This window comes from Equus caballus, chromosome 9 (genome assembly GCF_041296265.1).
Source record: "Equus caballus isolate H_3958 breed thoroughbred chromosome 9, TB-T2T, whole genome shotgun sequence".
Lineage (NCBI taxonomy): Eukaryota > Metazoa > Chordata > Mammalia > Perissodactyla > Equidae > Equus > Equus caballus.
In genome coordinates, this window is record NC_091692.1 from 77,692,068 (window position 1) to 77,716,755 (window position 24,688).

Consider the following 24,688-nt stretch of genomic DNA (forward strand, 5'->3'; position numbering starts at 1 on the left):
TGTAATGCAATCTTAAAAGTGTTTTATTGGAACAGTGCTTAGACCTCTTACAAGGAAACGAAAAAATAAGAAATGTAAATGAACGTGATGTCAGACTGATGAAGCAAGTCTCTAGAGATCCTTGGAAGTTAGAATGGATTTTAAAATTCATTATGATTGAATTATAAAGTAAATGAAAACCAGCAGGGTTAAACATGAGGTTGACAAGAGCAGGAAAACAAAGTTCTCTGGATACCCACGACAGGGAGCAAGGAAGTTCAGGTTCACCTCTAGGGCAATGAGGAATTTTCTTCCAGGTTCTTCTCTTTCCATGTTTACTCTGTATCAGGCACTGTGCTGGTCACTTGAAATACAAAGGCCAAGAAAACACAGTATTAACTATTTAGAAGCTCATGCTTTTGAGGTAGGGGCAGACATATACAACTGAAGGCACATAATAATAATAATAATAGCATAATAATAACCAAAACTAATTAAGCACTAACCGTGAGCCTATACTGTTCTAAGTACCTTGCATATATAAACTCATTTCATTCTCATGCCAACCCCATGAGATAAACATTGTTATAACACTTGTTTAATAGATACTAGAAGTGAGGCACAGGGGCTGGCCCCGTGGCCAAGTGGTTAAGTTCGCGCGATCCGCTGCAGGTGGCCTGGTGTTTCGTTGGTTCAAATCCTGGGCGCGGACATGGCACTGCTCATCAAGCCACGCTGAGGCAGCGTCCCACATGCCACAACTAGAAGGACCCACAGCGAAGAATATACAACTATGTACTGGGGGACTTTGGGGAGAAAAAGGAAAAAAATAAAATCTAAAAAAAAAACAAACAAACAAAAAAAAGAAGTGAGGCACAGATGGGTTAAGTAGCTTACTCAAGCTGCGCAGCTTACAAGTGGCAGAGCCTGCATTCAGACCTAAGCAGCTCTAGATCCAGGCTCTGTGCTCCTGGCAATAACCTTATTGCCTTTCTCAACATAATGATGTTTCCGAGATAAGAAGTCTGCAGATGCTACTTTAAAGATCTTTACAGCTATTCTGATTGTTAGCAATCTGTTGCTTAATGGCTCTAAATATAGAAATTTCCAGTACACGATAGAAAGAAGACAGGGACATGCCATACAATTTAGCACAGATTAAGGCATAGACATGTACGTATCTGATAGTTCAGGCCCCAAGAAACTTATCAATGGCAAAATTCAGGCCCATAACCCACTTCAATTTTATGTTGCAAATATTTATTGAATACCAAAATTATGCCAAGCATTGCTTGGGGGAGGGGAGAGGGATAAAAAAAAGAAAACCTTCTTGAACTTAAGAAGCTTAAAGGTTAATAGGTAATATGAACCAAGTACACAAATAATCATAGCACAGAGCAAGTTGTGCTAAGTGCCATAAAAAGGAGACGAAATGAGAAGTTGAGAGGGAAGAAATGTGCATTCAGCAGAAAGCTCAGGAAAGTCTTCCTGAAAGAGGTGATATCTGGAAGTCTCTTGAGTGCTAGGGAGGATCTTGATGAGTAAGAATGAATAGAGGGTTAAAGGCTTTCTGACAAAAGAAACAGTGGAGGAAAAAATAGACTTGAAACCCAACACATATTCTTAGTAATGACTTAATCATGCTGGTCAGAGGAAGTTGAAGATATGGTTGAAAAAGTGGGTTGGGCCACTGTGGAATGACTGCCAGGGAGATATAACTCAGAAATTTCATTGTAAAAGTTTCATTTACTGGGGCCAGTTCATAATTATGCCTATACTAGCCTATCATTTTTCTGCCATTTGTATTTAATTTCTTTCTTCCTTCCTTCCTTCCTTTCTTCCTTCTGTCCTTCCTTCCTTCCTTCCTTCGTCTTTCTTCCTTTCTCTTTCTTTCTTTTCTTTGTCTTCCTTCCTTTCTTTGGAGAGCCTAGAGTGCCTAGCTAACAAGGCCACTAAATCTCTCAATTGAAATCTTGTACAATTAAAATGTTTCTCTATTTTTTATGTAGAACATATATTTAAAAATCTCTCTTTTTAAAGATAATAACAAAACTTTAAAAATGTACTCATGCATGATGAGTAAGATATTAAAATATGTACATAATTGAAAATAGATTGTCATCTTAGAATTCGATTATTCATTTAATAAATCCTTACTAGGGACAATGACACACTCACTGTATAAGACGTTCTGAGAATTCTGAGGTATTAAATCAAAATTCATGCCTTCCAGGTGCTCACAAAGTGTGGGGTAAATAGACAGGAATGAGTTATTAAAATACTAAAAGGTATAAAAGAGAATTGTAAGGGTTGTGAGGACGGTGGAGAAAAGGGCTAGGCTACTTGTGAATTCAAGGAAATTTGCTAGGTGGACAAAGGGAGATGGGCTCCCTTGCAAAGGGAACATGTGCAAAAACACAGGAAGGAAGGCCTGGCTTATCTGAGGAATAATAAGAGGTAACTGGGTATAGGGTGTAGAGAGTGAAGTGGCAATGAATATGACTGAGGGGAAAATGGGGCCAGGCTGTAAAGGACCTGGGATGGCAGGAGAAGGATATTGAGCTTTGAAAGCCGCTAGAAGAAAGGATTGACTAACTTAATTCAGATTTTAAGTAGATAACTGTGCTGGTAATATGGAGGTTAACTTGAACTGGGAAAAAGTGCTAGCAGTAGAAAGCCAAATTAGAAGGTTATCACAATAGTCCAGACTGTAGACGACAATGTCTAGAATTTTGAAGTGCAAATCAATAAACATTTATTTAAAAATAGTACATGTTCAGTAGAATGCTAAAGAGTCAACATTAACAAAAATATGAGTACTTCTCTCAAAATGGATGGTAAGCTTTGAACTAAGCTGTGGCTAGTGGAGAATCAAAGTGAGCATTCTGGGATGGGACAGCAGAGAAGATTAAGGCTTCTAAACTGGGAGAATGACTATCTACGGTTACCACTTACCAAGAGAGGGAAAACACAAAAAGGTATGGTTTGGGAGTAAGTTGATAGATTTAGCTCTGTATTTGTGCCTGCCAAATTTTTCACACACAATTGAAAAATACTTTTGAAATTAATTAAGTGATATTTTGAAAAATACTTTGAAATTAATTGAGTGACATAGCTGTTCACTAGAGCAGACAATCCCCCAGGAGTATTCAAAGACCGCTATCACCTTAAATTATTGTGTGACCTTTGGGATAAGACATTTCGCTGATAGCAGCTCAAGATTTCATCTTATTACAAAATTTCTCAATCAGATGTCAACTTGTCGCACCTTTTTCACACTTTACATTAAAGGTTACACTTATGTAGGTTTCTTTTGCTCTGAGAATTCAAGGTTCTTCAGTGACTTTTCTGGTCTTCCCTTGCCCTACAATGTAGGGGTTGTTGTAATAAGGTAAGCAAGAGATGAGGATAATCAAAACTAAGTAGTAGGGCTGTAGATATAAAGAAAAAGATAGAGTGAAGCAATGTAAAAGGTAGATTCAACTGGCCTCGAGAACCAGTGAAAAATATTGAGAGATGTGGAGGAAGCAGTCTAGGATTCTTTCAAGATTTCTAACTTAGATGAGCGTGTTGATGGCAGAATCATTCATCCAAATAAGGATTAATGTAGAGCAATTTCGAGTGGAAGAAAAATAACGAGTTTTAGTTGAGGTCGCGTTGACCCTGAGATATTTATGGGACAACATGGTATCTAAGAAACAGAAATATAAACAACAGAGACATAAAGTGAGAAATATAAATTGGGACAATTTAGTGGGTACCTGAAATTACTGGGTTGGATCAAATCCACTAACTGACAGTGAGATGTCTGAGATACCAACCCTGAAGAATAGAATAATTGACAAAATTGCTGCAAAAAGAGATCCCCGAGAAGATTAAGAAGTGCATAGAGATGAAGGGGAAAACATAAAAATAAGGAAGCCAAGGGAGGAGAAGAGTTTCAAGAAGGAAAGAAAAGCAAACACTGCCTGATACTTTGAAGCGTCCATCAAGAATGACCAGGAAAGATTTGCTGGTTTTTAGCAGTTCCAGGTTTTCCAATGGCTTCCCCAAGAACAGCTGCAGAGGAGCAGTGAAGTGAGGTTGCAGTGGGTCCAGGAGAAAACCGCAGGTGATAAATTTAACCTCAGATAGAGATGATTCTTTCAAGAATCTTGGTTAAGAAAGAAGGTAAGGGGGCTGGCCCCATGGCCAAGTGGTCAAGTCCGCGCGCTCTGCTTCAGCGGCCCAGGCTGTCACCAGTTCGGATTCTGGGCACAGATCTAGCATTGCTCATCAGGCCATGCTGAGGCAGTGTCCCACATAGCAGAGCCAGAAGGACCTACAATTAGAATATACAACTATGTACTGGGGGGCTTAAGGGAGAAGGAAAACAAAGAGGGGAAGATTGGCAACAGACATTAGCTCAGGGCCAATCTTTAAAAAAAAAGAAAAAAAGAAAGAAAGAAGGTAAGGAGGGGCCCAGCCTGGTGCCATAGTGGTTAAATTCACATTCTCTGCTTTGGCGGCCTGAGTTCACAGGTTTGGATCCCAGGTGCAGACCCACACACTGCCCATCAAGCCATGCTGTGGCAGTGTCCCACATATAAAATACAGGAAGACGGGCACAGATGTTAGCTCAAGGCCACTCTTCTTCAAGCAAAAAAGGGGAAGATTGGCAACAGATGTTAGCTCAGGGCCAATCTTCCTCACCAAAAAAAAAAAAAAAAAAGGGTAAGGAGAGAACTGGAATAGCTCAAGTGGCACACAGGATTCAGTTTACAGGGAGTAACAGAGGCACTGCTTGGAAGTCAAATGCTTTTGTCCCTTTTTCCCTTTAGGCCCTGCATGTAAAGTGCTTCTAAAATAAAGATTTTTGTAAAATTTACGTGAGACCCAACTATCATCATTTCAATGTAAATTAATAAGAAAATATCTTCTCACTAATTTCCACATGACAGAATTTACTGGAATCCTAAAATTAAGTTTACTTTGTATTTAGCCAATATATTTTGAATTTATTATTTACATGAAATTTTCATTCAGAGTATTGTTAAATATCCAGAAACATAATAATAACAACCCAACCTAACATTTTTTGGGCACTTAAAATATGCCAGGCACTGTTTTAAGTGCATTTATTTTATTTATCTTTACCTCCCCACACAAGAATCCATGAAGCAAGTCCTTTTTTTATCTCCATTTCATAGAAACACACAGAGAGGGTACCTTACCAGCATCCGGTAATAAGTGGCAGATCTGGGTTCAAACCCAGGCAGCACCAGAGTCCATACTTCTAACCATCATGCCATCTTGCCTCCTAGTCACAAATTGCAACTATCATTACACAAAAAGAGACACCTCAGACAATACTGTCTTGTTCTTCAACTTCTTTCTTCACTAACTTTCAGGAACTTTTTTTCTCCCCCCTGAATTGAACTTGAACAATAGAAAAGGCTGGCTGAGTCATTTGTGTAATTACACCAGTATTTAGACAAATTCAAACTTGGGTATGTTTATCCCTCTGTTGAAGAGGGTTCCTTAGCTACTCAGGCTCACGCTCCAACTGGGAACTGACGAAGGATCCAGCTGGCATGAAAAGGTCATGGCCAGCGGGCCACTGGGCAGGGTATATAATTGGGAGATTTTAAAATGGTTTCTGATTGTCAAAGTTAGAACTGAGATCCAGGGGAAAAGCAAATTTATTTCACATGAAAACCTTTCAAGACATTTATACAAAAATCATTGTGAAGAACCAAACTCTTCCTCTCAGACTCAAGATCCAAACCTTGAGAATGCTTCAATAATAAAAATAAAACAAAGGGGGAGCTACTTCTCTCTCAGCTCATATTAAATGGATGGGTCACAGTTTGCAGCACGACTGCACACATCTTTTTTCAATTTCCTATTATGAGCTACACAGTTAGCCACACAAAATAATATCAAGTTAAAAAATAAACGACAATGCACGAAGCCAACGTTCTCCAGTGGAGCTGGAACAATATACAGATAAATTGATGTATAGACATTACAGGAAGGAAGCAGACTCAATGGCTTTCTAAACTCCCTATAGTTTTAAATCCATAGTGTGCTGAGAAATATGGGTATTCCTCTAATCACTCACAGATATACTACTTCAAGCAATTCATAAACCTGACATCAAATTAGCATTGGACAAGATCTAATCTGAATACACATTAGCTCCTCCTCACTGAGTGTTTAGAAGTTAGTAAATAAAGAAAAATATTTAATATTTTCACTTCAAAGAACAATATATCTGCTTGGCACACCTTCACACTAAACCTTTCTGAAGACAAATTTAAATGTACTAATTGGAAAAAGGGAGATAATACTTGCTGTGAGCCTTTGGGTATCTTAATGTACACTAGGAGTCTTGTTTATGCGATCTCAGTATTCCTCACTACATCTCTGTCTAGAAGGTTCTATCATCACTCCCAATTTGGGAAAACAAAAACCAAAAACTGAGGCTCAGAGTTAAATAACTAGTCCAAGTTCACTGAGCTAGCAAGTAGCAGAGCTGAGACGGGAACCCAGTTCTGTCTGCTTCCAAAATTCCTTCCACTTCAAATGTTCCCTCTGTGAGTAATAAAAACCATGGTTTCTCAAAATTTGGATATAATGGAAATGTAGAAATTAAATAATAAATATTAAATAGCAAAAGGATGAACTCAGCTTTATAATAAGTGGATAATAATAGGAGATTTCTGTAATGTTCTTCCTTTACATTAAAATGTAAGACAAGTCATATAAAAACTAATCTGTATTAAAGATATCATTTACTCACTGACAGTCCATGAGAATCACAGTGTAATTATTAGAAGAGTCACTAATTTTTCAAAAGACCATACTGTCCTAGAGTTTGATTTAGACTGGGAAAAAATGAATATATGCACTGCTTAATGGCATAGACTCCATTGATTATTCACTAATGGGGTTTCTACATAAGATTATTGAAAGAATAATTTTATTTCAGTCAATATATATTCAACATCAGGTGGACAAGCACATTCTCAATGAAAATTGTGTATAGTTAAGATTGTATACTGCAAGTAACAAAACTCCAACTTAAACTAGTTTAGACAATAAACGAAATGTGTTAGCTCACATGATGAGATCAGAAATATAACTAGTTTCTGGGAAGATTGGACCCAAGGGCTCAAAAACCAGCACCCAGAACGTCATTCTTAAGCCTCTCTCTGCTCTGTTTTCTTTTTCTTTTTCTTTTTTTTTTTTTTGAGGAAGATTAGCCCTGAGCTAACATCCACCACCAATCCTCCTCTTTTTGCTGAGAAAGATTGGCCCTGAGGTAACATCTAACACACATGCCCATCTTCCTCTATTTTACCTGACACGCCTGCCACAGCATGGCTTGATAAGCAGTGCCATAGGTGAGCACCCAGGATCCCAACCGGCAAACCCCAGGCCAGGCCGCCAAAGAGGAACACGCAAACCTAACCGCTGCACCACTGGGCCAGCCCCTCATGGTTCTGTTTCTGCTTGACCTTCAGGCTCCCTGTGAAGGCTCTCTCGGCTCTCCTTGTAGCAACAATGGCTCACATAGATACAGACCTCTCAAGCTCACCACATATTATTGTGGAGAAAAAGGATGGTCTCATCTCATAGTTTTCGCAGTAAAGAAACAAAACCCCCCAATTATTGCACATTTCATTGGCTCTGGTTGATGGGGGGATGCCATACAAGGATTGACGTAAGCCTGCAGGACTGCTACCCTGTAACCGGGAGAAGACATCCCATTCAAGACACTTGGAAGCAGAATTGGAAAGGGCTAGGTTCTCAAAGGAGAACTCAGGATACGATGAAGATGGGGAAAGGATGTTTGGCGTCGTCCGAATTACAAATGTCCAGTACAAATTAAAACAGTTCTAAACAAGACAATGACATGAACACAAGTAATCTCCCAGGCTGAAAAAGCTCCCATGACAAGAATAAAATTAATAATTATATTAGGCAACAGGTATTGATTAATGATTAAGTCGAAAGCTGAGCCCTTTCATGTTTTACTCAATTGAAACCTCACAACTACCTGAGAGGTAGGTGTTATTATTATACCCGTATTTTACAGAGGAGGAAATTGAGACCCAGAATATTGAGGTAATTTTTCCACTATCAAAAAAGATGAAAGCCTGCATTGTCTCTGTAAACTATGGAAGGCTGCCATCTAGAGGACAGAAACTTTGAAGGAAAATTGGAGACACAACACAGATAAGGCTAGATTCATTCAACAAATATTTATTGAGCACTTACTACGTGTACATATTGGGTTGGGCACTGGGGGCACTGCGCTGGGTGCTGAGCTGAAGAAAAGCCAACTTGTGACTCCAGCCCTCACGCTATGTCCCCAATCCAGCTTTCTCACAGTGCCACAAACCTACCAAACCTCTCCTGCCTCTGGGCCTTTATACATCTCATTCTTTCTCCTTCTTCTCTACCCATAAATCTCCTCTCTTCACTTATCTCCTCATCCTTAATATGCATCATAGTCATCATCTAATACCAAACTCTTTCCGCCTTTGTCCATTTGCAGACTAGTACCACCATAAGTTCAAGGTTGTTAATCCCAGCTGGGCTCTCAATTCTACCTAGGATTATACTAAAGCTCTCTACTCAGTTTTTCTCTTTCTGAAACTGCAAGTGCAAACTTTCACCAGTCTCCTCAAATCTTTGACTCTACCACATTCTCTTATTCTCAGAAATCTACTGCATCTACTTCTCATAAGAAAATAAATATCATTAGACAGGAACTTTCTCATGTATATTCCAAATGCTAACCCTAGCTCCATCCAGTGTGGTGGGTTCTCAGAATCTTATTTTCACCATAAAACTTCCCACTGAATCCACTTGAAAAGACTCAAATTGGATCAACCTGGCTCACGATCTTGAGAAATTAGAACTGAAACTAAAAATTAAAAATTCAGTGTTGCATGCTTTCCTTTGAATGGAGAAGAAGCAAAAATGTGGGCGATGTACTCTGGCCATCTTCCACCCTACGTACATGGAACAGATTAAGCCAGTATGCATAGCCAGAGAAGAAGGCAGTGAAATTTAGAAACAGAGATGAAAGATAAAAACAAGTTATTGCATGAGTTTCCTAAGACTTCCCACGTCTTGGTGCCAGGCATTTTCAAAGTCTCAGCTATATGCTTTCACTTCCTTGGATGCATCCCTGTAATCTTATAATTAGGCTTATTCTACTAGTTTTGGTTGCTCTCTGTCACTTTTACTAAAAATTGTAAATACAAAGCACTTACGCTGTAATTGTTTCTGAAATTTTTCCTCTTTTCCCCAGCTCCCCTGCTAGATTCTGGTCTAAGCCATCATCATCTCTTAGCTGGAAAACTGCAAGAGCCTTCTAACTGGTCTCCCCACACAGCCTCTTATTCCATCCAGTCAGCTTTCAAGTCAGGTTATTTGTAGGTCATTCAATTCCACTACTTCAAAGCTTTTAATGGCTTCCCTTTGTTAAGAAGCAAAAGCTTAACATGGACTGCACAGACCTACATTATCTAGCTCCTAACTACATGGGCAGTCTCATTTTATAATAATCTCCCCATTGCTCATTGTCCTTCAGTAGACCCTAGTACTCACCAAGTCTAGCCTGCTTGGAGCCTTGATTCATTCTGTCCCCTCTGCCTGATATACTCTTCCACTCTTTCAACTGGCTGAGTCTACTTAGCCTTCAGATTTTGCATTAAATGACATTTACAATTATAATAGTGTCCCTTTACTTTTTAAGATCTGCCTCTCCCTAGTTAGACTGTAAGATTAATAGGTTAGTGGCCATGTTTTCATCATCATTATATTCACAGTGTCTGGCACACAGTAGAAAATCAATGAGTATTTGTTAAATAAAGTTATGAGTGAAGTATAGATCCAGAATATGCTACCTACATACATGGGAACCCCCAAAGGAGACAATATTGCAGAAACAATTAAATGAATAAAATAGTAAAAGAAAACTTTTCAGAGATGAAGTAGGTCTTCACAGACAGAAATGTTGTTTAAAAGGACAAGGCACAGAGACCACTAGTTTGATGTTGCGTCCAGGCAGAGAGAAGATAGAAAACATTTACCTTCCAATGAAGAAAAATATGACTTGTTTCAATAGTATCTTCTCTAAAAGACAAAAGGTAATGAATTAACATCCATAAATATCTAATAGACAATAATCTGCAGATGACTATGTAATGGACTATTTGGTGTAGTGGTTATGAGTGTAGGCTTTGAAACAAAACTCCCCTGGTTCAAATCCTAATTCCACTTACCAGTTGTTTCACCTTTGACAAGTCACTTAAGCTCTCTGCACTTCAGTTATACCATCTTCAAAATGAGGATAATGATAAGAGCTATTTCACAGAAGAATTAAATGAATCAATATATGGCTAGTGCTTGCAACAGCTGTATCTAAATATATTATCATCTAAAGTGAAAATTCTGTTACCCAAGAATTCTGTGTCCAGCCAAGTTGCTCTCCCACTGCAAAGGACTTCTTCACGTGCAAAGCTTCCTCAGCAAGTATACAACTCACCTATCCCTCCTGAAAACTAAGAAATGAATCAGAGTGAAGAATGCAAACAGAAGGAAGTCGAGGCCTAAAGGAATTGGAAGTCATCATTGACGCCATCAAAAATAACAGTGTGTAAATACTTATTTTAAATATGATTATAGCTTAATGCAAATGTTAAAGTTTACTTTTATGATAAAATATATATATTAGAAAAATTTAAATAGACAAAGCTTAAGACTAGTAAAAAGATATATTCTCAATCTCGTTAAGGAAAAACAAATAATATTCATTCTTTAGCTAAATAATATAAAATAGACATTTTCACTTAAAGATAATGACTAATAAAATAAAAATGGGTTATTTATGCTCTAAATCACTTGGAGAAAAGGGTAACATTAAAAACAAACAAGCAAAATCCTCATTTAGAGAAAATAAAAACAAGGAAAAGAAGAAGAAACCAAGATATCATAAATATTAGCATAAAACAAGATGAGAGGCAAGAAAAATCTTGTCAGTTTTGACAATAAACATACATGTATGAATCTCAACTATCAAAATATTGAGTCTATGAATGAGTCAATGAGAATAATTGTAATATCATTACTGCATGCTGTTTGAAATATAGCAACATACACATGTAAAACAAAACACAGGAAGTTTACAAATCAATGAATCATTAAGGATAAATCAGGAAAACAAAGAAAAAGTATAAAGTTGGAGTTGAAACATTTATAACAGACAAAATAGAATCCAAGGGAAAATTATTTAAGCATACAATAGGAAGTACTTTATATAGAAAAAAACTTGTAATTTATTGTGAAGAAAAGAATTCATGTACTCTATACCTTTAATATGTTTAAAAAATGGTCATAAAAACACAAAGAATACAAGTACAGTCATGCATCACTAAACAACAGGGACATAGTCTGAGAAATGCGTCATTAGGCAATTTCATCATTGTGCAAATATTATAGAATGTACTTACACAAACCTAGACGGTATAGCCTACTCCACACCTAGGTTATATGGTACTAATCTTATGGAACCACGGTCATATACACAGCTCGTCATTGACGAAAACATCGTTATGCAGCATGTGAATGTAAATTAATTTCATGAAAAATATCGGCATAACCCTTTGTCAGAAATAAATTAAATATGTGAAAAATTGTTGATCTAGAAGAGTGTAATAATATAAGTAATAATGTTAGGTAAATACATATACATATATACAATATTATAACCATAGAAAGTAAACTTTTTCAAATTTCTATGAAATATTTACAAAAATTATGACTTCTTCAAACTCTAGAGAAACAAACGATCCCTTTGAAAAATAAACTCTTCCAATACAAGCAAAAAGAGGAGAACTTTCTAATTCATTTTAGTAAACTAGCATCAAATCCTAACAACACTTAAAAGAAAAAAACTATAAACTCATTTCATTTATGAATATGAACACACAAATCCTAAATAAAAATTAATAAATTAACTTACCTATATACACTATATCCAACTCAGCTTTTTCTGAAAACACAGGATGATTTAATATTAAGAAATCTATCCATATTATATACAATATAAACAGTTCAATGAAAAAAGTCTACATAACCTCTACATAGCTACATAACAGAATGCTAAGAATTTATTCAGTAAAATTCACTAAATATTATTGATTTTAAAAGTTTTCTTCAAGCAAATAGTTAACAAGACACATTGGTAAAATGCTAGAGGAATCATCATGAAAGTCAGGAAGAAGACAAATACATCTGCCACTATCACAATAATTAACATTATTTTGGAAGTTTGGAGCAATGCAATAAAACAAGAAAGAGAAATGAGAAATAAAATGCCTAAAAAATATCAGATACAAGTTATTAATATTTGTAGCTCTTACGATTGACTAAAACTGCAAAATAATTAAATGTATGAAAGAAATTAGAACTGATGATAAATTTCAGTAAAATAATCATATGTCAAATATATAACAAATAATGTTTTAAAAAATATTGTTAAAACAACAGAATACTTTAGAACAAAGTTACCATGCAAAAAGCAGTGTTTATATGAGGAAAATGTTAACCTTACAAAGGGACTTAAAAAAAAGGAAATTAAATAATATTGTGTTCTTGGGTGGAGAAAAAAAACAACTACAACAATAAAAGTGGTTAACATTTTTACAAGTGCTTCCCATAAGTCAGACTCTCCTAGACACTTATAAGTATTACCTCATTTAATCCTCATAAAAATCCCTTGAGGCAATTCAATAATTACTTCCATATTGGAAATGAGTAAGCATTTTTTTCAAGTGCACACAAAACATTCACCAAGATAGACCATATTTTGAGCCATTAAACAAACCTCACCAACTTTGAAATAATTGAAATTATACAAACTATATTCTGTGACCATAACAGAATTAAACTACAAATAAATAACAGCTATCTGGAACATCCTCAAACATTTCAAAATTAAACAGCATACTTCTAAATAACTCATAGGTCAAAGCAGGAATCACAAGAGAAATTAGAAGACATTTCGAATTGAATAAAAATGAAAACACAACCTATCAAAGTTTGTGGGATTCAGCTAAATGAGCGCTTAGAGGAAAATACATAGCATTAAATGCTTATATTAGAAAACAAGAAAGGTCTCAAATAAAAAAATTTAAGCTTCCTTAAGAAACTAGAAGTCGAAGATCAAATTAAACCCAAAGCAGGCAGACGGAAAGAATAATAAAGAACAGAAATGAATGAAATTTAAAACAGAAAAAAAGAATACAGAAAATAATGAATCCAAAAGCTAGTTCTTTGAAAACACTAATCAAATCAATAAACTTCTAAACAGAATGATCAATAAATGGAGAAGAAACAAACTACCTATATCAGAAATGAAAAAGGAGGCACTACTACAGATCCTAGGGTTGTTAAAAGGATAGTAAGAGAATATTATGAACAACATTATGCCCACAAATTCAACAACTTATATGAAATGAACAAATTCCTTGAAAGACAGAAACTACCAACGCTCACTGAAAAAATAAATAACCTAAATATTCCTACATCTAATAAAAAACATTAAATTTGTAGTTTAAAATCTTCCCACAAAGAAAACTCCAAGACCAGGTGGCTTCACTGGTGAATTCTACCAAACACTTAGGAAGAAATAATAATACTATACTTTTCCAGAAAATAGAGTAGGAGAGAATACTTTGCAACTCATTTTCTGAAGTCAGCATTATCCTGATCCCAAGAGGATAAAAAGAATTAAACTAGACATAAGAAAAATACAGACCAATACTTCTCATGAATATACTTATGAAAATCCTCAACAGAAACTGATAAATTGAATCCAGCAAAGTGTAATAAATCATGACCAGATGGCGTTTATCTCCAAATGCAAGGCTGATTCAACATTTGAAAATCAATCAATATAACTCACCATATCAACAGATTAAAGAAGAAAAATTACAGGATCATTTCGATAAATGCAGAAAAAAAAATAGCCAATATGGAGAAAGCCTATCAGCCTATCTCTCCCACTGACTGCAACTAAAACTTTGGTACAGAATACAAAAAGCAGCCACATTAGTTAAGATTCCAAAAAGTAAACCATTTATATGATATTCAGGAAAAGACAAAATTATAGGAACATAAAACAGACCAGAAGTTGAGAGATCATACGTTGGTTTTCAGAGGCTGTGAGTGGAAGAAGAGGCTGACTATAAAGGAGCATGAAAGAATTTTTGAGTGTGATGGAACTACTCTATATCTTGATTATAGCAACGATCACAGAACTTTTGTCAAAAGGTGTGGAATTTCACACTAAAAAGAGCAACTTTTACTGTATATATTGTACCTCAATAAATCTGTCTTTTAAAGATTCTGTAAAAATTTGGTATGTGAAATCAGAGTATTGTCTTTCTAGAAAGTAGAACAAAAATACTGAAATGAAAAATAGACTGGAAAGTACTCTAAACAATTGATCACTAGTCTAGGAGAAGATGAAGGAAAGAAAATCACCAAATAATACACGAAAATATCCCTAAATTGACAGTAAACTAAATGCCCGAAGTACAACAAGCGGAACAAGGTAGTTAGGTAGATAGATAGATAGATAGACAGATAGATAGATAGATAGACAGACAGACAGACAGACAGACAGACAGACCAAGCAACCCATGACTTCAGGAAGTTTTAGCAACCTAAGGTTTAAGACAAATTTCTAAAAACTTTCAGAAAGGAAAGATAACACATCACATACAAAAAGTTAGGAATCAAAATGTCACTGAATTTCTCAGGAGCAACACTGGAACCTGGAAGACAATAGAGAAATGGCTTCAAAATGCAGAGGTGGTATAGTGGTGAGCATAGGTGCCTTCCCAAATGCAGAGGGTAAATAATTTCCAATATAGCCTCATATGCACAGCTAAATTACCAATGAAGAATAAGAGTAAATTATGGACATTTTAAGATATGCATGGTCTCAAAAAGTTTAGTTTGTATGCATCCTTTATAAGACATGTACTGTAGGAGATAGTCTAGAAAAGGCAAAACTATAGGGAGTAAACTAAGAAAAAGTAATACCTGGGATTTGCAAAACAGAAGGTCCAACGCAGCGATGTAACTAAGGGAAGTCCCGGATGGAGAGAGGTCTCAGTACAACAATTAATAAGCAGACTTGGAAATACCACTCCAATTTGGAATAAGAGGTTGCAGAGCCCCAGGTAAGACATAACCAAGAGGAAAGAAGGAAACTGGTAGTTTATCTGAAGTTCTTGGCAGTTGTTTTTTGAGAAATGTTACAATTTGGTCATTAAACTTGAAGCTTAATTACTAGTGAGTACAAAGAAAAATAAATTAAAAAGATGAAGCGGTTAGTACCTCCAGGAAAAACAGAGTTTTATAAGAAAGGAAATGTAGTTATAGTACATTGTCAACTGTAACTCATATTAACATAGTCAAATAATGTAAACAGTATTTATTTAAACAAGAATTGTGATGGAAATTGGAAAAATGGGAAAAGAGGAAGTCTGTGGGGGAGAGGAAAGCATGGGAGTACGTGTAGTTGTGATGTAATAAAACTAAACCCTTATCTTCCAAAGAAGAAAGTCAATGGATAGTATGCAAATTTTAAAAAGCAAAAAGTAGCAATATAAGCTACATATGAGAGTATGATATTGAAAGACACATGGGCAAATACTTACAGATAAATACAGCTAAAAAATTTTTAAATGTTTGAGTATAAGGAATGAAAATTAACATTGAGGAAGTATAAGGCAGAAGACTATTTTTCCTTACAATTACATAGCACCTGTTGACATTTTTAGATTGAGCACAATTTTATTTCATAAAAATGAACTTTAAAAAGCCATAAAATTTTCAGTTGAAAGTTTTTTTGTTTTTGTTTTTGTTTTTTTGCTTGAGGAAGATTAGCCCTGAGCTAACATCTGTGCCAATTTCCTCTACTTTATATGTGGCTCACCACCTCACTATGGCTGATAAATGGTGTAGATCCGCACCTGGGATCTGAACCTGCGAACCCAAGCTGCCCAAGCGGAGGGTGCAGAACTTAACCACTAGGCTACAGGGCCAGCCCAGAAAGATTTACATTCTAAAAAAATAATTAAAATAACTACTAGAATTAAAAAACACAAAGGGAACATCAATGAATTTTTTAAATTCTGTACATCAAAAATCACATCATGAAATTTAAAGGTAAATGACAAATCAGAAAATTATTCATAGTATATAGACAATAGGTATTGGTCTATTCAATATTGAACCTTCCTATCTATTTTGGAAGAAAGTTCCCATTTTGCGTAGTATGGAAGGGATAGCAGAAGATGAAAGGGGCAATCTCTTAACAGTTAGAGCTAAAAGAATCTCACCTCTTTCAGCTGCAAGACTGAGATAACCAAAACAAAACCCAATCTTTTCTCAGTGAAGGAACATCAGTGGAGCCAATATCAGAACCTCAGCTGTATTTTGGAGATAAGAAAAGTGCTGGATGCTGCTGAGTGGAATTGGAAACGAAAAGCCTCGGGAGCTTAGGGGCTACAAACCTCTCTGAGAACACCAACTCCCCCTTCCTTGTCGAATAAGAACGTTTCCTCTCTCACTGAAAAGCAGGCTTCCTCTCCTATCTGAGAGTCTAACCTGCCCAGGTGTCCAGTTCTCTTCCCGCCTTAATCCCCCATTTCTCAGAGTCAGATCCGAGCATATTTGGGATGAGAAGCCAAATCCAGAAGAAGGAGGCATAGATTTACAATTAGTAAAATAATTATCGAACTTTGGGCAAAAATATAGAACCATATTTATGAGAATGGATGCAGATGGTATCCAATTAAGGAGCAAGGAGGCATCATTTTACATCAGACTGAATTTACATTTATGGTTAAATTTACCTGAGATTCTGAATTCCGTGTTCCAGCTTAGGCAGCTGGGAGTGAGTAATGAATATCTGGACTCAGGGCTGCACTGTACCAAACCAGTTGAAATTTCTTGGTACAACAAAAAGGAAAAAATTCTAAGATGGAGAAAATATGAATGCAGGAATGAATTTATTCTACGTTAGCACTCACTGACCCCTAACCAAGGAGACATTCCTCTATCACTAAGAAGTTAAAAACATTAATTAAGGGTGTCATGACAAGCGTTTTTTAAAGGAAAAAGACTAGAACATCAAATATCTAAACACAAGGCATGTAGTAAAGACATGTTTGTTTTGTGAAACTTTTCTTCCAATTATACAGTTATGTGTGTGTGATATGTATTTATATAAATGTAGGGGCTGATATGTGTATGTATGTGAACATGCATTTACACATATTTGTTCATGATGTAAAATCTCAATATTTCTTACTGAGTGTCTTGTCAAAAATATTTGAGAGCCCCTGTTCTGTTGGTCTATAGATGACCTGGTACACACAGGTAGCACCAGCAAGAAGGGATTCTTCTGAAAGTGCACCTCCACATTGGAGAGACCGCAAAGACAATGGAAAAGAGAAGTTTGATTAGTGACATTTTATTGTCCATTTAACCTGGGGGAAAGATGACTTGAAGGAAGGAACTATATCAATTCATGATTAGTGACACGAGGATGAGAAAATGGCCAGGACTGGGTAACAAGAAAAAAGTGGATCCCAGTATTGGCCGGAGTTATTGATCCCAGTCAATGAGAAGGAAAGAGGTCTTCTACTGGGGAAAGAAGGGGAGAGCATGCGGAAAGGGAAGAATGTGAATGACCCCTCCTCATATGACCATTCAGCAGTAAAACCTAATGAAAGAGAACCAGGTAGGCTCTCTAACAAATCACCTCAACAACTGAAGGTACTGGCTTTCTGGAAATTGTCCAACATTTATCCCACTATCCTACACTGCTAGTAGAAGAGTAAATTGATACAAACTCCTAGAAACCAAAGTGATCATTTGTCTCCAAACTCATAAATTACTGAAACCTTTACTTTGATAATTCTATTTCTACTAATGTCAAAGAAAGAATCAAAGCTATTTACAGGAAGTAGTAAAAAAGAAAAAACCAGCCCTGACTACTGATATCTGTTGCTACTAGCTAAGCTGTGAATTTCCTCTGCTGTGAATTTCACAGAATATCAGCATCCACTGGGGACTCTCCATAACAAGACCACTTTATAATGATGTGTGACAGAAATAAAAATGAAGACACTGTGCAACCACAAAAATGACCGAGTTCCCCTGACCCAGCTAACATGAGCAACTATCATTTCTTCTCCAAAAGCAATTCTATCTGTGCTTTGTTCATCCCACCTTGCAATAAAGATTATTAAGATAACCAATCATGGAATTGCCTCTGCTTCCTGTCAGCACCAGATCCAGAACAGAATCCAACTTCCTTGAATTGTCCTGTCAGCTAACCCAAGCCCAAATCTTATAATAAGCCTCTCCTAATTTCTTCTTTCTGAGATGCCCCGTGGTTCTCCATGATGTGTTACATGCACTATTCAAGATGCAGAAAAGTTAATCCATCAAAATGAATGCCTCAGGGTGTTAGGGCTTAATTCTCTCACGGAATCCTGTTGAGAAGGGCTTCAGGGCTTTCCAAGTATCAGCATATTATCCTAACAACAATCCTAGAAAGAAAGAACAATTATTATCATTCCTAGCCTACAGACAGAGAAAGAAACTGAGGCACAGACTGGTCAGGTAAAGAGTCTAAGATCGAAGGATTTGAGCCCAGGCCATCTGTTGATAGCGGCATTTCATCACAGAAGTTATTTGGCTTCCACCAAAATACTATCACAAGCCAGTTAGTTATCTAGGGTCAAAACCTGGGATCGTACTTATATCTTCACTACCCTGGCCTTCCACAGTCAGCCAGCGCTCCATCGAAGGCAACTCACCTCTTACCTCCAACCTCCTTTTTCCATTCCCATTGCCACTCTGCTACTTTGAGTCCTCATATCTCTACCTGAACTGCTACAAAAACGTCTTAACTGCAGTACTTACTTCTGTTCACCTCCTCCAATAATCAAGCACAAAATCTTGAAGAATAATGTTCCTAAATATAGCCCTAACCATGCAATTCCTTACTGATATGTAGGTAGCTAGATGATAGACAGACAGATAGATAGATAGATAGATAGATAGATAGATAGACAGATGGATAGATGGGTGATAGAGATAAATGATACATCCAAAAAAAAAACGTGACTCTACAGTTTGGCATTGAGACTCTTCCAGGAGTCGGTGGCTGCAGTCTACTTTTCCAACCTCATTTCCCAGTACCTTTCTCTGATTCAGGCAAATTGAACCACTCTTCATTTCCCGAACAAATCCTGAATTTTCCCATCCTCACGCCTTTGTTCCACTGCTTCTGTTCAACCCACATCTCCCAGTTTCAAAATCCTATCCATACTTTATCCAATCCAATGTCATTTAGTCTTCAAGGCAACATGGTTTAGTGAAAAGACAAACAATGAACATGAAATTATAGTTTTCCCAACACTCCCTCCCCAGCCTCCACTAAACCCGTGTTCTCACAGCAAAGAAATTAATTTCATCCTCCTTAAGGCTCCTATGTTACTTTGCCTATGTTTATTTACAGGAATTATCACATTCTGCCTTATGTGGTAGTTATTCTTTACTTCCTCTTCCTGTTCGCTTATAAAATTCTTTCCTTTTTTTTTTTTTTATAAAGATTTCATATTTTTCCTTTTCCTCCCCAAAGCCCCCCGGTACATAGTTGCATATTCTTCGTTGTGGGTCCTTCTAGTTGTGGCATGTGGGACGCTGCCTCAGCGTGGTTTGATGAGCAGTGCCATGTCCGCGCCCAGGATTCAAACCAACGAAACACCGGGCCGCCTGCAGCAGAGCGCGCGAACTTAACCGCTCGGCCACGGGGCCAGCCCCTAAAATTCTTGAAAATGCAAAATATCTTATGCATCTTGGACTCAAGCCATGAAGTACATAATAAATATCAAGAAATGAATTGGACATTATGAACATTCACATTGTCAAGCACAACACAGTTCTGTGTCATGTCTCTCCTAAAAGTCTACATTATCTGCTGCTGAGAATTCAGAAATTGGGAGAAAGTCTGTGTAAGGTTTTTAGGCTCTGAGATATCATTTCGGAGTAGAGACTCTCCCAAAGAAGAATCCAATTGTTTTCCTTCTCTAGGAGCAGCCACTGAAGTTATTCAGGACCTTGCCTGTACTCAAGGGACACCACTTCCCTTCTCTTTGTTCACTTGGCCACCAGCATCTATATGTTGGCTCCACTATCATCCAATATGGAGCACTCCTGTGAGGCTATTGCCTAACCTGATGTCCAGTCCATGTGCATGTGCCTTTGTCTCTGACACCAATTCCTGCTCTAAAGGTCATGGAGCAGAACCAGTTTCACTCTACCCAGCTGTTACAAGCCACAGAGAAGTCACACAGAAGAAACTGCCTGGGGCCTCTTTCTCCAGCTAGGCATGGGGATGGGCAGTGCTGATACTTGGGGGCTGGGAACGTGACACGTATATAAGCTTGATAGACTCCATTCCAGTTCAAAATACTTTTTAAAACATTACTGATTCCCAAGAGCCCATTTCCCTATAAGGAGGTCATTTAGCAGTGAGAGAAATTAACTTATTTCTCATATTTCTAGCTAATTTCTAGCTTGAATTTCTTTTTACTTAATCTCTTCAAGTTTTCATTTCTTTAAGAAAGGCACTGAAAAATAAATTTTAAAAATGTGGGCAATAGGAAGATGTTTCTAAAGGGGATAACACTAAACATTACATATTTAATGTTTCACCTCCCATCACCACTTCTTCTCTGCCTCCCACTGTTTCTGGAAAAGCAAGTCAAGAGGTCTGTCAGAAAAGCAAGAGGGTGTGGTTGAAATTAGCCATATAACTGGACACCATGTAGGGCTGGCCTGCGTAATATATAATGGGAATTACCTTGTGTCCTACCAACTCCCCGGGGCCCCAAAAAAGGAACATATGAAGGAAATTCAGAAAAGAGCAACAAAACAATTAAGGAGCTGTGAGGTTGATTTATGAGGCACATTACGGGAACTAAGTACATGTGGCTTGGCTAAACAATGACTGAATGAAGACACAATGAATGTCTATGAGTTTACAGAGAATGTAATCACTGACGAAAGGAGAGGGACTGAGTTATCCTGGAAGTGATAACATCATCGTCACCATGCTTGTATTTTATTTTTAATATGAGGCTCTGTGCCTTATATTTCTCTTGTCTGCTACAGAAGTCAGTGCCAATATATTTTTAAAATATTTTATAATAAAGAAAAAGATAAAACAACAACGAAGGAAATCATTATAAAATTTTACCTTTACAAAATGTAGGAAGTTCTCTAAATGTATTCTGGGTAGGAGTATTGACCAATAAGTAATAAGAATATAAATCAATTAACAGCCTCTCTGAGCTAGACAGGGAGAAATGAGTCTCTGCTGCCACATCTAGGGCAAGGGAAAGGGAGAAGAGGAAGAAATGAAAGGAAAAGTGAATCCACCCAGGGCCCGCCCAGTGGCACAGGGGTTGGGTTCACACACTCCACTTCAGTGGCTCAGACTTTGCGGGTTCAGATCCCAGGCATGGGCCTGCATACCACTCTTCAGGCCATGCTGTGGCGGTGTCCCACATGCAAAGTGGAGGAGGACAGGCATGGATGTTGGTTCAGGGACAATCTTCCTCACACACCCCCCAAAAAAGTGAATCGACCAAAATCCTTGCACCTCTTAACCTAGTGGAGTTGCCATCTTGGATGGAAGCCAAGAACAACAACTTATGAAAAGTCTCTAATACGGAATCCCCTGACTTCCCCAGAGACCTCAATGACACACAGTTTATTTCAAACAGGAGAAGGTCATCAGCCTGTTCATTGTCCTCTAGACTCTTGGTGCCAGGAAAGACTGAGAGAAGGTGCATGTCAGAGGCAGATGGGTGATGGCTAATAGGACCAATCTAGCCTCTACTGCTGCTGAGGAATAAACAGCGTCCAGTTCTTTCTTACCTCATCCTATGCAGAGCAGTGATAAGTGGTAAAACTTAAAGTGAGGTTTGCAGTATCTCAAAAGCGCCAAGAACAACTACCACTTGTCTGTCCCTGAAGTAGGAGCTGGGGGTATTATGGCAAATATGACATGCTCCCTGTCCTCAAGGGCTCCCAGGCAGGAGAGGGAGACAGACATAGACATAGACACATCATTATTATTCAAGGAGTTAGATATAAGAGGAAAGCAAGGGGTGCCAGACCTACCGAGAGGAAATCTATCCCAGCGTGGAAGAATCAACAGAAGATGTCCTGGAGGCGGCAAAGTATGACCTGACATGGTTACCATCAGATGGCTTCACTCTCAATTTCCAATTGTTTCACGTGGAGATCCTTATCCAGGAACTTTTATAGCAGATGATAGGGTGAATACGCACTGTTAGGCTTGTCAAGCTTGCTTTCTTCTTAAAATAAAACTCTATCTTTCCTAGAGAACTATCTTTCCTCCCCACTCCAACGATGTGGTGTTAGCTAATCCTCATACCTCACCTTTTTTGTCTCCTTCAGTTGGCCCAGGGTGAGCTCATCCACCTTCCTGGAATTTTTCAAATTGAACCTAAGGGAGAGGGACATTCCTTTTGTGGAGATAAGACCATAATGTAAGAGTTTAGGGAAAATTCAAGGATGACACTTCCCTTATATGGAAGAAGCTGGTTCGTGGTGGAACAGACTAAAACCAACACACAGAGGCAATGAAGATAGACAGAGAGATGGTGCTCTGATAGCTCCAGGGCCCTGATCCTAGCTGCCTCTGAGGCATCACCATTTCCATTCTGTTACAATGTCAGTCACCACAGCATCCTTCCAATAAAGTCTTCTCCACGAAACTAGTTCCAGTTTGGTTTTTATCATTTGCAATCAAGAGGCCTGAGTAGCAGCTCACAACAGCAGTGGCTTCTTGACATTTGCATCCTTATCTTGAAGTTACATTTCTCCTCTCATCCGCTCCCTTTCCAAGAAGAGTCAGCCCAACCTCAATACTGCCCATTTCTCCTGGTTCCGTCTCTTGAGACTTGGAAAACTTGGCCAATATTCTTGCCTCCCCATTAGCTGTGCTTCTAGTTGTTCCATATCTACATTTCCCAGAGCCAGCTCCCATCTCAAAATATATTAACATGCAGTCTACCAAGAGCCCTCACCAGAGAATCCAACTGAGTGAGTCAAGAGTGGGGTCCAAGAATCTATATTTTTAAGACATACACCCTGGTTGATTCTGAGGTACAGCCACGTGGAAGCATGACTAGGCCAAATGACCCATGAAGCCCGTCAACTTGGAGAGTATATGAGTATCCCGGACACGGCACAAGTTAACTGTTCAGTCTCTTGTCAAGCCTCGAGTTCTGCTTAGTCTGGTTTATCTCAAAGAAAGCAGAATTATTGGAGACTTGGAAGTACGTCATAGGAGTTCCCAGTGCTCAGAGAACTATGATGGGACTTGAGATGACTTCATCATCAGGGGGGCACGTGTGACAGGGGCAGGTCTGGCCCCTTACACAAGCTGCCTTTGATTCATGCTGGAGATGGATGATGTAGAGGAAATTTGTTTCTTTTTAGTCTAGAGTTACATCACAAGCCTGTATATTTTTTCTTATAAAGTGTCTTTCCAACGCGGTTATCCTCAAAAGAGCTGGGCATAGTGATCCCAGAGGCAGCAGCAAAGTTGAAGTATAGGGGAGAAATTTCTGTTTAAATCCATCAGGCAACGTCACCTTTGGAGCAGTAAAACTGCTCTCCTTCTCATGAGAGATGACAAGCGCTTCACAGCAAAGCAAAGGCCAGGCGACAGAGGGATTTGATTTGCTCAAGGATCAGCCAAATAAAGCAAATGCTTTCCTCACTCCTTCCCTGATTCACCGAGGTTCCGACGGCGGCCGTGCTGGACCTGCCTTATAACCTCAATGCCCTTGGATTTTGAGAAGTGCTGTTTTACATTAGGCATGATACAACAGGTGTGGGAAGGCCTTTCTCAACCAGGAAGAAAGGTTTCATTTACCTCAGGCTCTTGTATTTTTATTTTATTATGTTTTACTCTTATTTCTACCAAACCTGCAGAACTGGGGGTTTAAGAATCAGCGGAGCCTACAATGATTACTCAAAAGGACTTTCGGTTTGGCCAACAGCAACCCCCATCCTAACATTGCGATTCTTTCCTTTTCTTCTGAGCTTCTTCCCCCCACTGTCTAACTTTCTTCTTTCTGTTTTCCTCCCTTTTTGCCCTTCCCCCTTTCAACACATTCAAAGAGTGCCCTAACCAGTGACAAAATTGCATGTGCTTCCCTTATGACTAAACCATTGGGCCTCTTGCCAACCCCCCACAGATGGCCCCAAACTTCAGGCATCCTTCTAGGACAGCCCTACATTCGCAGCCCTGCTTGGAACGGCCGGGCGAAGTATGGTGGGGAGCGGCGGCGTCTTAGTCCTGGGGGAAAGGGAAGCAGCTTCCAGGAGGAAACGGGCGTTTCCTTCCCACGCGCTCGAGCGAGCCCTGGGTCCCAGCCGCGGGACTCCACCCAGCCCCTCCCTGGGCTCTGGGAAAAGCCAGTCGCCACACACAGGCACACGCAGGCCCCGGGGCCGCGCCCTAAGGAGAGCAGCACCCACGGCCAATTGCCATGACAACCCCGGGGTTCGTTCC

At 38.3% G+C, this 24,688-nt stretch overlaps 1 long non-coding RNA gene across 1 annotated transcript; it reads right to left on the reverse strand.

Annotated features, from left to right (window-relative positions):
• LOC138915440 (uncharacterized) lies at positions 1-24,432 on the reverse strand. The gene is made up of 2 exons (XR_011421375.1): positions 22,261-24,432; positions 1-343 (listed from the first exon to the last, which is right to left on the reverse strand). It is a non-coding gene; the product is annotated as an uncharacterized lncRNA (long non-coding RNA).
• Between the last annotated feature and the right edge of the window lie 256 nt (positions 24,433-24,688).